General features: G+C 40.0%; 1 protein-coding gene across 2 annotated transcripts in view; it reads left to right on the forward strand.

Annotated features, from left to right (window-relative positions):
* The first annotated feature begins 3,601 nt into the window (after positions 1 to 3,601).
* Positions 3,602 to 14,277, forward strand: part of GAS2L3 (growth arrest specific 2 like 3) — a 36,570-nt gene continuing 25,894 nt past the window's right edge. Inside the window, exon 1 of one of the 2 annotated variants that reach the window (XM_014835068.3) lies at positions 3,602 to 3,718. The gene's annotated coding sequence lies outside the window, so the exon portion shown is untranslated. Of the gene's footprint in view, positions 3,719 to 13,652; positions 13,897 to 14,277 lie in introns of those variants that run through there. The other variant, XM_070507137.1, reaches the window with a different exon arrangement.

The raw sequence follows: 14,277 nt of genomic DNA on the forward strand, positions 1-14,277 counted from the left end.
TTCATAATAAGCCCCTTTCAACCATACCTGAGTTTATGCTAATAAGGTAGGCCCCTAAATGCTTCAGGATGGGAGATGGTTGCCAAAGGAACCAACCATATGATTAAAGGGTTGGAACTTTCAGCCCTATCCCCAGACCTCTGAGAAAAGGAGAGAACCTCAGAGATTGAAGTCTACCACCAATGGCTAATTATGATTTAATCAATCATGCCTATGTAATGGAACTTCCATAAAAAGCCCTAAAGGACAGGTTTGGAGAACCTCTGGGTTGGTTAACACATTGAGGTGCTGGGAGGATGGTGTGCCGGAAAGAGCACGGAAGCTCCATGCCATCCTCCACCACCCCACTACCCCATACCTTACCCTATGCCTCTTCCATTTGATTGTTCCTTAGTTGTATCCTTTATGATAAACTGGTAACAGTAAATTGTTTTCCTGAATTCTGTGAACCATACTAGCAAATTATTGAACCTGAGGAGGGGGTCATCTGCAAAGGTTTTATTTCCAAATAAGGGCATATTCTGATTCCAGGTGGACATGAATTTTGAGGGGGTCACTATTCAGCCCACTACGTAGATACAACAGTTTAGTATTAGTCACAACTGTTGTAATAAAATTTTGTATCACCAACTTACTTATACATAATGTTTGTTGGTGTAAATTGGTAATATCCCTTTAAGATATATATTACTATTGTTTTTAATGTAGTTGGCTCTCCCTAGATTATGTGCGGAATGAGTAGTTTAATTAATTGTGAAAGAATCAAGATCTCTATTGTTCCAAAATTTCATCCAGTACTTCACAAAAGGCACAATCCATAGACTGACACTCACTAATGTCAAAGCATTAAAAACAACAGCAGCAACCACAAAATGCAGAGCAAAACAAATAATAAACCAATAAAAAGCAAAAATAAAATCTCCAACAACTACGGCATGTTTTAAGCATAGAGCATCCTCATAAGGCTGTGAAAAAGTCAAATCATACTTCATTATCCAAAGGTTATATGATTATAAGAGAACCTTCTGTACTCTGTACAGATGTTTAGTCAGATGAATGATTATTCCTAATGTAATAACTTTTAAAATTTAGATTTCCAAGCATGGTGCTTTCTTAAAGTGAGGCACATCTTCACAATTCTGGAAACGTCAGAACTAATAGAATTTGTTATCTGGTAGAAGCAGACTATTGAGGCTTGCTCTGCGTGTTACAAGCATGCCAATTTCAAGTCGAGCAAGAGCCTCTAATATATGGTTATTAACCTAACCACCAATTAGAAAATCTACACATGAAAGTAGATTGCAGCTCATTAGATGGAACCCTCAATTACTAATTGCAGTGTTAAAATCAAGGTAAGACGGTAGGTGCACTTAGGGAGTGGGGTGCTAACTGGGAATCAACATAAAAGTGAGGCTGAGAAAGCAACAAGGACAACTTTTTTCTTTTTTATACAGAAGGGAAAAGCAACAAGAATCAAAGAATCTAGAAGAGAACGCTTACCCAATCCCACATTTAACCATTGAAGAATATGGGCTTAGAAGAGAAGTGATCTGCACAGATTTCCTGACTTGAGGCTCACTTGCCACCACATTGTATTATATCTTTATAAGGTAGAGGAGTTACCAAGACAAACCAAATAGACAATGAGAATAAAAAGAAAGCAACTGTAAAGTACCCTGCAGCTAAAGTATCAGTAAATGGCTTAGAAATATTAAGTGGGGTGTATGTGCGTGTATGAGAGACAGAGAAAATGTTTGTGTACATACCTCATATAGCATAGCTTCAATTTTTAGTAAGTGGTATTCGAATGTTTAGGCACACAGTATACAAGTTAGAAAAAATAAAAGAACTGTTAACTAATGACCATCAAACAAGATCTGTATAACCAATTTACTTATTCTGAAGGCTCTGTAGAAAAGTGTACATACATATTTTGATAGCTTCAGATTTAACTTTCCAACTATCTTCTGAAGACCTCTACCTGCACATTCCTCTCACACTTTGAACTGAACACACCCCAAACCAAAATGCATTCTTCTTCCCCCACAGTTGTTTTCCCTGTATTCCTTAGATCGGCATCACTGTCACATGATAACCAAGTCCAGATAAGTCAGCCTTTTAGGTATTTCGGGACACCTCTTCCTCACCGTCCCTGCTGAGCTCGTTTAGGTAATTGTCATCTTTTAATTTTTAGAATTGCTGCCAGTCTTATTCCTTCCTTCAAAAATGCTTGAAAACACAAATCTATTCATACCACTCCCTTTTTATAATCAACCCCAATTGCCTGCAAGAAAGAATCAAAATTTCTTAGCACCTACCAGGCCTTTCATCTGGGCCTGCTCCTCCAGGGTGGTCCATGTCCTGATCCCCAACCTTTAGTTATAAGAACTACTACTCCTAGAACATTCCAGGCACTCTCACATCTCTGGAACATTGTTGCTCTCTCTGCCTGGAAAGCACTCCATAGTCCCGATTATCCTGTCTCTTGGCAGATTCCTACTCATCCTTCAAAATTCAGCTCCTTTCAGACCTCTGACCATCGCCCTTGGAGACTGTTAGGTGTTCCCTCTCTCACAGGCCCCCCCAGACTTCCCTTGAGCCTTTACCATGTTGCTTAGCACTTTGAAGGCAGGGACTGTCTCATTTATTTTAGTCTCTTCAGCAAAGTATCTCCTCATTGTTTTTGATGAGTGAATGAATGAATAAACGCTAGAGAGAGACCATTTTTCTAGCTCAATCCCCGCACAGGTAGGGAACTGAGGCTCAGGGAGGCGACACTAACAGAACTAACAGGAGGGGAGGAGCCTGGGCCTCTTGGCTTAGAGCCACTGAGTCGTGTCCCCGCCCCCCCGCCCCGGCTATTAACAAGCCACATTTACAGTGATCATAGACCCATCTACGTATTGTTACATCTAAGACCAGTCTGTTTTCCCTCAACTCTTAGAGCTAGTAAGCATCCCTCATTGTGTTGAGGTTAATTCCCCACCACCCCCTCCCCTTCCTGTGTTTCCTGAAGGAAGAGCCAAATCCTCTTTTCGCTTTTAGCTGTGGCCTGGCGCTACAGGATTCCTCTCCCTCCCTCACTCCAGCCCCTCGCGGGAGGAGGGGGCTCTCTCTGAAAGGTTTCAGCTTCAGACTCCCATTGTGGCTGGGTGACAGTTTGTCTCCGGCAACAGTGGCGCTCCCAGTCCAGTCAGATCTCCAGTGGATCTAGGGTTGGAAGGGGTTCTTCACAGATCAGGATAAAACTCAGGGCAGGCCCTTGAACTCTACCCCGCAACATTCCAGACGCTTACAGGCGAGGTCGATTCGCCTCTCCTGCCTATCGGGACAAATAGGAAGGGCTATTGCTGTCGCTGACGGGCCCGATGGGAGGATTTGCTCTGTGAGCAAGCCTCTTCACCTTTCAGGGAAATATGCGGCTTGGCCGCCAGAGTTGTGAGAGGCCGGGCGCTGGAAGGCGCGCGCCCCGGGGTGACAAGAGGCGCCCTCAGGCCGCGTGCTCCCCGGGCGGCTCGGGGGCGGGGACTCCAGCCACGCCCTCTCTCCGCCTTCTGATTGGTCCCTTCGAAACAGGCGGCGGCGAACCGCGGCAGATGGTGAGGCCGAGGCGGCGGCGGCGGCGGCGGCGGCAGTTGGTCAGGGGCGTGTCGGCACGGCAGAGATTGAGCCGAGATGTCGCCCCGTAGGAAGAAGTGACCCTCACGCGCCAGGGCGGGTGAGTACTTCCCTGTTTGCCTTCTCTTTTCCTCGCGAACTTTTACTCGCCTTCTCGGGGCTGCCGGGCCTCAGCCTGGGGGCTGCTCGCGCGGAGTCGAAGAGGTGGTTTAGTTGGGCCCCGAGCTGTGGATTCCAAGACGCTCGGCCATTGGCCCGCTGCGGGAGTCGCGTGCTCTGATTGGTCCCTGGGGCCGTCAAGGTGAAGTTATGCCTGCCTTTCACCTGCCCACCGCGGTGCCTTGTGAGGGGCAACAGGTGTGCCGGGGCGGGGGGCGGCGGGTGCAGGCCCGTTAGGCTGGGGAAGAGATCTGGAGCTGCTGCCACTCTGCTTTAGAATCCGAAGAGGGATCAGAGCCTGAAGCTAGTGGAGAGTTTCCAGGGACACCTTATCCCCAAGCGCCTAGCACGTATGGGGTCACTTGATTGCTCCACATCATCCTCGGGGAGAATTGATGAACTTAGTGACCTTGGAAAGAGAACGTTATTTTGTCCTCTGGCAGAGTTTCAGTCTCTTTCCTATTCTTTCCTCAGTTTTGGAGGGGCTGCGTTGGGGGAGGCTTGCAAAAAAAAAAAAAAAAAAAAAAAAGGAAGGCTTGTAGGTCGCGCTGGAAATCAGAAGAAAGCTTTGGAGGGCGTACTTCCCCATTCAGTCACCCCTGGTTCCTAACTGAATTTTCAAACCCAGGGATTGAATTTTATGGGTTTAGTATTCTTTGTGGTCCGCGTGGTGGAGTAGCTGGTCGAGTCGTTAGGTGAAGAGATGGTTTTTTGTAGACCCAGTCTAGGTCAGAGTATGGGTTTGCTTCGCTTGTGTGAAGAGCCCTAATAACCACTCTCTCAGAAGGTAAGCTGTCTGTGAACTGCTATCTGATCATCTTCCTTGGCATTTAAGTGATTAGGAGTTGGCATTTTCATCACCTCAGATTCCCTTTGGGAAGAAATTGGAATGGATTTGAATGAAAAAGTGGAAACTCTAGGGATAATCTTCCTGTATAGATCCTGATTCACGTCTGTCTGACTCATCTGTTTCAAAACCTCATTAAAAACCAACAGACTTTGAATAGTAGATGTCTCTCCTATTTTGACATTATTGAAATGAAAGTAGTATTCTTTTTAGTGTAGCGTTGTTGCTGAGCGTGTGGGCTCTGAAATCAGACTTTACTGTGTGTGTGACCTTAGGCAAGTTATTTAATCTTTCTAACTCTAAATTTCCGAATCCATAAAATAAGATTAATAATAGTTCCTACCTTTTTGATGCGGGAGTTTTTGTGAAGATTAAATGAAATAATCCATATAAGTAGTTTAGTACAGTGCCTGACACATAGCTATTGTTATTTCTCTGCTGTTTAATTTGGATTAAAAGTTTCAAGCTATCCCCAAAGGGCAAAGAGGAGCAGAAGGTGAAGGCAGTGCCATAGGTAGTGGTAGTTTTCATTCATTGATTAAGTTAATACATGTAAAGCACTTAAAATAGTATCTGACGCATACTAAGCACTTGTTACTGTTTATCAAACACATTATTATCTAGAATGTGCAGGCACCATGTTCTAGCTGCTTTACTTATATTATTGCTGTTAAGTCTCTTAGTAATCCTGCGATGTAGTTGGTGTCGTCTCCATGTTATGGATGAAGAAACTGAAGCTCAGAGAAAGGAAATAATCTATCGAGATCCTCCTGGAATTCGGTCCAGAGTGTCTCATTCCAACATCCAGCCTCTTTTTTGTATCACACCACCCTTGCATTTATATTCCCAGCATTAAGCAACTTCTCTGTTCAGAGTTGTTTGGATAGCCCTGGTTAATTTCTGCCATGGGCATGGGTTTATTTTGAATACTTCATTAATTAAAAAATAATGAAAAATAACTTGTGATGGTATGTCAAAGTGTGTGATAAGAGAATAGTGTCAACAATATACGTGGTGTTACTAAAAAACTAAATGAGTACAGTGATGTTCGGAGAATTGGTCAGTTCAGAATCAATGTTTCCTAATTTATTAACCTATTAGGTTTTTGCTTATTCACTGTATTTTTACTAAGCAGCACTCTTCTATTTTTTTCCCCCCTGTAAATCTTAATTTCAGTTTTGAGATAAGAGAAGAAAGTTCAGGTATTTCAGTAATTTTTTTTCAAGCGGAGTGTTGATGAAGAAAGTAAGGGATTAAGTTTACTATGTATTGTTACATTTTACTCTTTTACAGTAACATGCCTGTGGATGAATGTCTGTGTGTATTTCACTTTCTTCTTGTTACTTGTTGCTTTCTATCCTTTGACATCAAATATACCTTTACATACCTAATGAACTATCTGCTGTACATAGAATTTGAGAGAATAGGAAACTTGAGTCTGTCAGGTAGTTGTCCCACTTTGATTTCCCTATTTTTAATTGAAATGTAACTGCCATAGAAAAATGCCTAAGAAGTAACATTTACAAGATACAGGCAATAATTATAATTGTATTTCTTTAGTGTTTCTCCTAAAAACTCAAAAAGTTTTCTCAAGTTATTACATTGTTACAGAGTATGTTGTTTTAACAGAAAGTTACCATGTATTTTATAAATGAATTACTAATTTCCAAAGAGCATGTGTAATAAAATATAGCAGATACATTAAGTGTAGTTTCTTAGTTTCTGCTGAAAGTGTCATGAATTTACAGTATTATGACCATTAGTCACATGCTGGATATTGCTGACATGCTGACTGATAGAGATTTCTGCCTACTATCATACAACATAACATAAACTTATCTGTAAGAAAGTATAATGTTAGCTGTGGTGAAGGGCTCACTTTATATAGAGTTTTAAACATAATGACTTTTGTTTTCCCTTGATGGATGACTTGTTAATATTTTTGATTCCGAAAATAAAATTGTTGAAAAACTTGTGTAACTTTGTTCAGAAGTTTTTTTTTTTACACACAATTTAAAAGACATTGTGATCCCAGTGACGTAATCTATATTCTGTCCTGCAGATTTCTTTTGGTTGCATAACATATAATAGACATTTTTTCATATCAGTAGATATGACTCTATCTTGTTCTTTCAAGTGGCTGAATGAATCCACTGTATGAATGTCCCATGAGTTATTTGAGCAGTTTCCTGTTAATGGACACTTAATGTGTTTACAGTTCTTTATATTAGTACTTGTGTGTGTGTGTATGTTTTCCACAAAGTCTTTTATATATAAAGGCAAACTTATTTTAAGTTCTTTAAAAAAAATTTTGTATCCCACAAAATTTTATGACAATTCTATCTAATATAAAATTAAGTTATTCAGGTTGAACCTCTGGCAAACATTGCAAAAAGAAAATTTCGGATAAAAAAGCAGAGACTCCCAACAAATGAACAGTCTCTATATTTTGCAAATAACATGTGATGTTTTATTAAACTGTTAAAATCTTATTTCTTTCTCTTAAAAGTCTTCATCTGCTTCAGAAGCTGCCTTTTCCTTAAATGAATATACCACAGATTTGTTTCTTTATTGTTTCATATTCCTTTAGTAAAAAATGCAACGTTTATTGTATTTAGGAGTAATTCCACTACCAATTTTAGCACTCATTTCTACATAGAATTAGAAGAAATGGAGAATGTTATCCCCTTACGGATCTTATTTTAAAAAGTATAAAATAGAAGCATATATTGCTGTATAACCTAACTTGGGGAGGGGGTTCAGAGAGGCTTTTTAGAGGAACTGAATCTGAGGGATAGGTAGGAGTGAGCCTGGAAGAGAGGAGGAAGAAGAGTGTTTCACATAGATGGATCTGCCTGTGCAAAGAGCCGGAGATGAGAGAGCATGGTGCTTGAAGGGTCTAAAAGAAGTTCAGTACGGCTGCAGAGTACAGGTCAAGAGGTGAGCTAGAAGGGACCCATAAGGCTTTGTTAAGGAGTTTGGGCTTTATCCTGAAGGCAGTCGAGAGCCATTAAGGGTATTAAGCAGAGTAGTAACATGTCCTCAGATGGAGTTTGTGAAGGATAGCTCTGGCTGCAGTACATGGAGAACAGGTTGGAGGCTTGCAAGGCTGGAGAAGGGGTGACTGGTTGGAGGCTGTTTGAGTAAACCTGGACAAGGATGATGGTGGCTTGACCTAGAAGGGTGGCCATAGTTATTGAAAAGAAAATTCAGAGGTAGAAGCAACAAGATATGGTCATTGATTCTTTTGGCTGTGGTAAAGTAGGGACCTGGGAGGAGGTGGAGGTGTAAGGGGGGGGAATCGAGGATGACCTGGTGACTTGGTGAATATTGGTGCCATTCCCTGTGCTAGTAAACACAGGAAGCCTTTGTAAATATTTAAATGAGTGAGTGAATGAATGAAGGATCTGAGACATACAAAGGCAGAGCCATTTGATGACAATGATGATAGCAAACACACAGCGCTCAATGGGTTTTGCCTATAAATTTTGCTGCTTTTTTTTTAGCATGCTATATACAACTGGTGCCCTTTTCTCATTACTTCAACATGTTGGGCTTGCTACATCTTCTGATCGTGTTTTGGATATGTATTGCTTTCTCTAGGTCAAATGTCTTGACCTTCTGGGCAAATCTTCCTTTCTTCACTTAAGATGTGTATTAGTTTCTTATTACTGCTAGAACAAATAACTACAAACATAGTGGCTTAAAACAACAAAAATTTATTATTGTACAGTTCAGGAGGTCAAAAATCTAAAATGAGCTAAAAAAAAAAAAAGATATCAGTTGGGCTGTGTTCCTTCTAGAGGCTCCAGAGGAGAGTCCATTTCTTTCCCTTTTCCACCTTCTACAAGGGCACCTGCATTTCTTGGCTCCTTCCTGCATCTTCAAAGTCAGCAGCATAACCCCTCACATCCCTCTCCCTGTGCCTCTTCCGTCATGACATCTCTTTCTCTCTCTCTCTGCTTCTGTTCTCACATCACCTTCTCTGACTCTGACCTTTCTGCATCTCTCTTGTAAGGACTCTTGTCCTTACATTGGGCCCACCAGGATAATCTCCCATTTCAAGGTCCTTGATTTATTCAATCTGTAAGGTCCATTTTGCCCACGAAGGTAGTATATTCACAGGTTCTGGGAATTAGGACATAGACATCTTTGGGGACCATTATTTTATCTACCACAAATGGAGTTTATTTAAGATGTAATAAAAATGCACTTGTCTACTGGGACAGTCATATGAATTCCTGGGTAGCACATTGCCCCCAGAATCCTTGCCCCTTGGCACAGCTACTCTGTCCTGTTCCTTTGGATCCTCTGCCTACACATCAGTCTTGGTTACTTATTTCTTAGTGATTCCGCTGGTATATCAGGCAGCTCTCTTGACCTGCTGGTGCCTTGACTAGTAACCACTCTACATATTTCACCTTGGACATGTTGAGTGAGAAGCAAAATCATTTATCAATTCAGGTCACCTAATAAATAAAACAAATAATAACTAATAAATAATACCAAAAAGGTCTTCTGTAAGACACTTGTCTACTATGTGGCTGCTTCCAAGATTTGCTGTCACATTTCTTCTACAGCAGAAACCCTGTGGAGAAGGGAGACAACCCAGTTTTTCCTAGAGATTTTCACATTTCTCTCACCAAAAGTATTTCCTGAACTTTAGGCTTGAGACTTCTATCAACACTGTTTCCAACAGCAGTCCAGGAACTTTTGCTATACTTAGCCAAGCAGTGTACTACAGAATTAACTCAAAATGGTTAAAGCACTGTAAAGGCAAGTGATTGAGAGAAATGTTATGTGAATTCAGGAGCTAAAGATATAATCAGAATTAATTCAGGCCAATTAGAAGGGGCTACTGGGAGGAGGTAATCAAGTTATAAACCTGGATTAGTTGAGATGATGAAGAATCTCTTCAACTGTTCCTTCTATATCTCCGTTGCTGACTCCTCTTATGTCTAAATGTTGGATTTTCACAGAACATCTTCTTAGGCCCTTATCAGTGCTTTCTCCACTTCTTTCTCAGATGATCTCATTCTTTCCAGTGGCTTTACCTCCCAAGCATTTGTTGACAATTTCTTTCTCCTTCTGAGCTTTGTTCTTAGCTCTAGATTGGTATTTCCAACTGCCAGCCTGATATTTCCACTTGAATATCTTTAAAGGTTTCTTAAATTAAACATGAGCAAAATGCAGCACTTTTGACCTATCTATGCTGTGTTCCCAGCTTCAATCTGTTCAGACTCCATCATCCTCACCTCAGTAAATGCTCTGTTTGCTTGGTTGCTCAAGCCAGAAACCTAGGAGTCGTTCTTGACACTTCATTCTGCCCTTACATCCCTCTCCTTCACCCCTCCATCTCTAGCCATTATCAAGTCTTGATTCTAACTGCAAGATAGATATCAAATCCATCCACTTCTCTCCACTGGAAACGGTGTCAGCATTCTAGCGCAATCATTGTCGTTTGTCACTGAACTACTGCTGTGGATTCCGAACTCTCCCCTTCCAGGCTACCTTCCATCTCATTTCCTATGTGCTCTGTTTCTTTCCTCTCACTGTTTCTACCCCTCTGTTTCTCCTCCTCTCATTGTTTCCTGTGGTTCTTTTCCCCACTTCTCTATTCATCCCTCTTTCTTTTTCCTCCCCCCTTTCTCTGTTAAACCCATCATTATTTCATTCCCATCTTTCTCTTTCCCACTCAGAGAGCTCTTTTAAAACTGTGAATTAGAGTATGTCTCTCCCTTCGTTAAAACTTTTCCCACTGTACTTAGAATAAAAAATCCAATTTCGGGGCCGGCCTAGTGGCGCCGCAGTTAAGTGCGCATGTTCGGCTTCAGCGGCCCAGGGTTCGCCGGTTCGGATCCCAGGTGCGGACATGGCACTGCTTGGCAAGCCATGGTGTGGTAGGCGTCCCACATATAAAGTAGAGGGAGATGGGCACGGATGTTAGCTCAGGTCCAGTCTTCCTCAGCAAAAAGAGGAGGATTGACAGCAGTTAGCTCAAGGCTAATCTTCCTAAAAAAAAAAAAAAAAAAAAAAAAAATCCAGTTTCCTCACTGTGGTGTTGTTTGATGGGTCTACTGCCTACCTTTTTAACCCTGTCCTAAGCCACACATTCTCCATGCTTCAGCCATACTGGCTTCTTTCAGTTCTTGGAATGCACCAAACTCTTTCTCTGTTCATAGTCTTTGCAAAAATTATTCTCTATGCAAAGAACTTTTCCTCCTCCTCTCTCCCTGGCTAATTCCTACCATTCTTCAAAATTGTATTTTTCCTTCAACAAAACCATTTCTGATCACTCAATCTAAGTCTAAAGTAGACCTGTGCTCTTTCTCTCTCTGTTCTTTCCTTCAAAGCAATTATCGTGATTTAACATTGTGTGTTCATTCATGTATTTGCTACGTACAAAGTGAATGTATTCGCTCCATAAGGGCAGTCACAGGTCTGTTATGTTCATCGCCGTGTCTTTTGCCTCTGCTGCCTAGTTCAATAAAGGGTGTGAGCAAATACTTGTTGAATAATTGAATGAGTGTACAGCACATGAAAAAGCATATAGCCTGAACAGCTGTATAGCAACAGAATAGAGTGAAACCGATAGGGGGGACAATGAGGAGACAGGCTGAGTGGGAGCAAAGGGCCTATGTTAGCTAAACTCTAAAGACTTTTCTTCTAGCAAGAGAGTTGTAAGTCACAAATTTATACTTGAGTATCTTCCCAGTTATTACGTGGATATTTTAAAACTTTATTTTCACTTATAACCATGTTTATTTTTATGTTAGTAAATGCTTTCCAAATTATGTTTAATGATTTCTGAGTATTATTATCCTTGTTTTCTTACCTTTTTAATTTGATAAATTATATTAAATGAACTATAATTATGTCTCATCCTAGTATTAATCATAACAACTCATTTGTTAAGTGCTAGCTATGTGTCAGGCACTTTATTTGCATCGTCTCATTTAATCTTTACAATAACCATATGAGGCAAGTAGTGGTCTTCCATTTTACAGGTGAGAACACTGAAGCTCAGAGAAGTTAATGATCCCAAGGTCATATAGCCAGTGTATGCTAGAGCTGGAATTCAAACCAGATGTGTCTGCTACTTTCTACTAACACAGTGGTGTCTTTATGGTGAGTTATTTTAGTACACATAAAAAAACATGAAATGTGTTTGGTATGGATGTAACATTTCTATTTTCTCTATTCAGTAATTAGGAAATACTTAGCTCAAAATTTTAAAACTGAGAAAGTTTTTTTGAACAAATCAGAGAGGATATCTTCTTCAACTATTTTTCTAAATAAAGCATTAAAAAATGATGAAATGCTTTTTGACATACAGAAGGGCATGCAGACTAGCGTATTAACATCTGTGTTCTTACCACCTATCTTGAACTAAAGTCTTCCTGGTACAGTTGAAAGTCCCCTGTGCATCCCTCCCGATCTCATCTTCCTCCCTCTCCTTAGCAGTAACCACTGCCCTGACTTGGGCATTTATCATAGCCCTGCAGCTTGTGTATCTTGGCAGTCATCTAGTGGCTGAGTGCTGAATGTGTGTGTGGTACAGTGGTGGTTCATGTTATTATTTTTCTGAAGAAACTTACCCTATTTTTTAACTTTTTTTTCCAATTCTTTTCCAAATTGGCCCCTGTTTGTACCAGGACTGAGTCATGCCACCTTGTGCCCTCCCCACCATATCTTATGTGTGGGTGAGGAATAAAAATGTACCCAGCCTCAGAGCCTACAGCTATGGGACAAAGGATCAGTTCAGCAGTTGACTTTTTTTTCCATTATCATCTGAAGTCAAATTGCCCTGAAGAGCCTTACCATAAATCACCTTGAGGATCTCATGACGGAAACTGCATTAGGCCCAAAATCTGTTCAAGTTTTGGGTGGATGAGCACATTTTATGTTTCTAACTTTTTCCCAGGTTTAGTGTAGAATTCTTCACCATGATCTCTGTGTAAGCTCCTTGTCTTGTGAAAGATTTTCATCAGGGTTAGAGTATAGTTTGGACTTGGTTACATGAGAGGTCCTTCTTTGCCCAAATCTAAGGGAAAAAAGACATCCTCAAGTTGGCAAATAATTGAAGTAATCTCCAAAAAGAGAGAAAGACAAAAACAAAAACAAGATAAAGTCAATAAATTGCTAATTAAGATGCAGCTCCAAGCATGAAGAGTTGTTGAATCAGTATAATTGGTTATGTGAAAAAAATAGAGACTGAGACTTTTAGGAAAGATAGAAAAGAGGAAAATAGATAATAAAATGAGTGAGATGCAAGAATTGTGATTGTGATGCAGATTGGGAATGGGGCTAACTATGGAAAAGAAGCTAGTCTTGGGATTAAATGCCTGAGACACAAAAATGGTTTAGAAAGAGAATGGTGAATGACTAGAAAATATCAATAACTGGCTCTTAGTATCTGGGACATAATGAGTACCCATGAATTAATTGATGAGTCACTGATACAATATCATCAGTTTATGAAAGTTTTCCAATAAAAGCATATATTTGTGTGCATGATAGTTTTTCATATATGAGGATACATTTTAACTTGAGTGCCATTTATTAAGTAATTTCTTTTTAAAGGGAATACAGATGGATATATTTTTGTCATCTTAAAAGTAGTGCTTTCCATTCCACAAGAAGAGTGATGTGGAAAAAATATATATATAAAAGTCTTTTCTGCTCATGTTCAATGACCGAAGGTTGTGCACAAATCCTTCTTTTCTTTTATAGAATGAATTTTGTTGAATTTTCCATAAAAAGTGCAACTACTAAACATTCTTGTGATAGCTTCTTTGTGAAAGTGTCACTGTTCTTGCTTTGCACACGCCTTATAATTTAGGCCTTCTTTTGTTTTGGGTTGGCAGTTCCAACTGTTCAAGCTCTTGTCTGATTATGTGGGACTCCTTATTTTAATGAGAGCAGCTTCTTTGCTGCATTTTTTAAAAATGGTCTCGGAAGCTTCTTACTGTGGATCTTTGTTAGGGACAAAGGATTATTTATGCTCAAGGAAAATGTATTCCCCACTGAATTAGCTTGTGGGAAGCACAACAAGCTCGTTAGTAATGCGCAATTGTACTTTGGCCTTTTGCTATGGTAGAGAGAAGGAAAAATGATATCAAAAAGGACATTCTGCTATCCTTTGCCTTCCTGCAAAGAAAATATGGTGCGATATTAGACTTTTCAGTTAGGTTTAGCTCAAGTTCACCTTTGGTCCCAGAAGAAATGTTCCTGTAAGGAAGGTGGTATGTGTAGCGGGCACCGTGCATGAGGTATGTTTGGTGTAACTTAGAGGAGAAAATAACTTTTCCTTGGAAATGGATAGCATTATAGCCTTATAAACCATTTTATATTTTCTCTTATAATGTTTTAATGGTGGTTTACAATAAAAATTAGACTCATATATTATGCTGCAATAAGCAATCAAAAATCCTAGGTTTTATAGTCTATGTTATTCTGAGTGCTTTTAAACTCTTCACTTCTTTTTCCTCTGAAAATACATTAAAGAATTCTATTAACCTAGCTTAATTAAAGTTGTATTTTTTTTCTTACAGATTTCAAGAATAGTACTTTGGAGTTAAAATTGCTATTTGTTTTTTTGTCTTTAGCATCTCACAGAGAAAACTTAAGAAAAATTATTATAGAAAGGCATT

This window comes from Equus asinus, chromosome 4 (assembly GCF_041296235.1).
Source record: "Equus asinus isolate D_3611 breed Donkey chromosome 4, EquAss-T2T_v2, whole genome shotgun sequence".
Classification (NCBI taxonomy): Eukaryota; Metazoa; Chordata; class Mammalia; order Perissodactyla; family Equidae; genus Equus; species Equus asinus.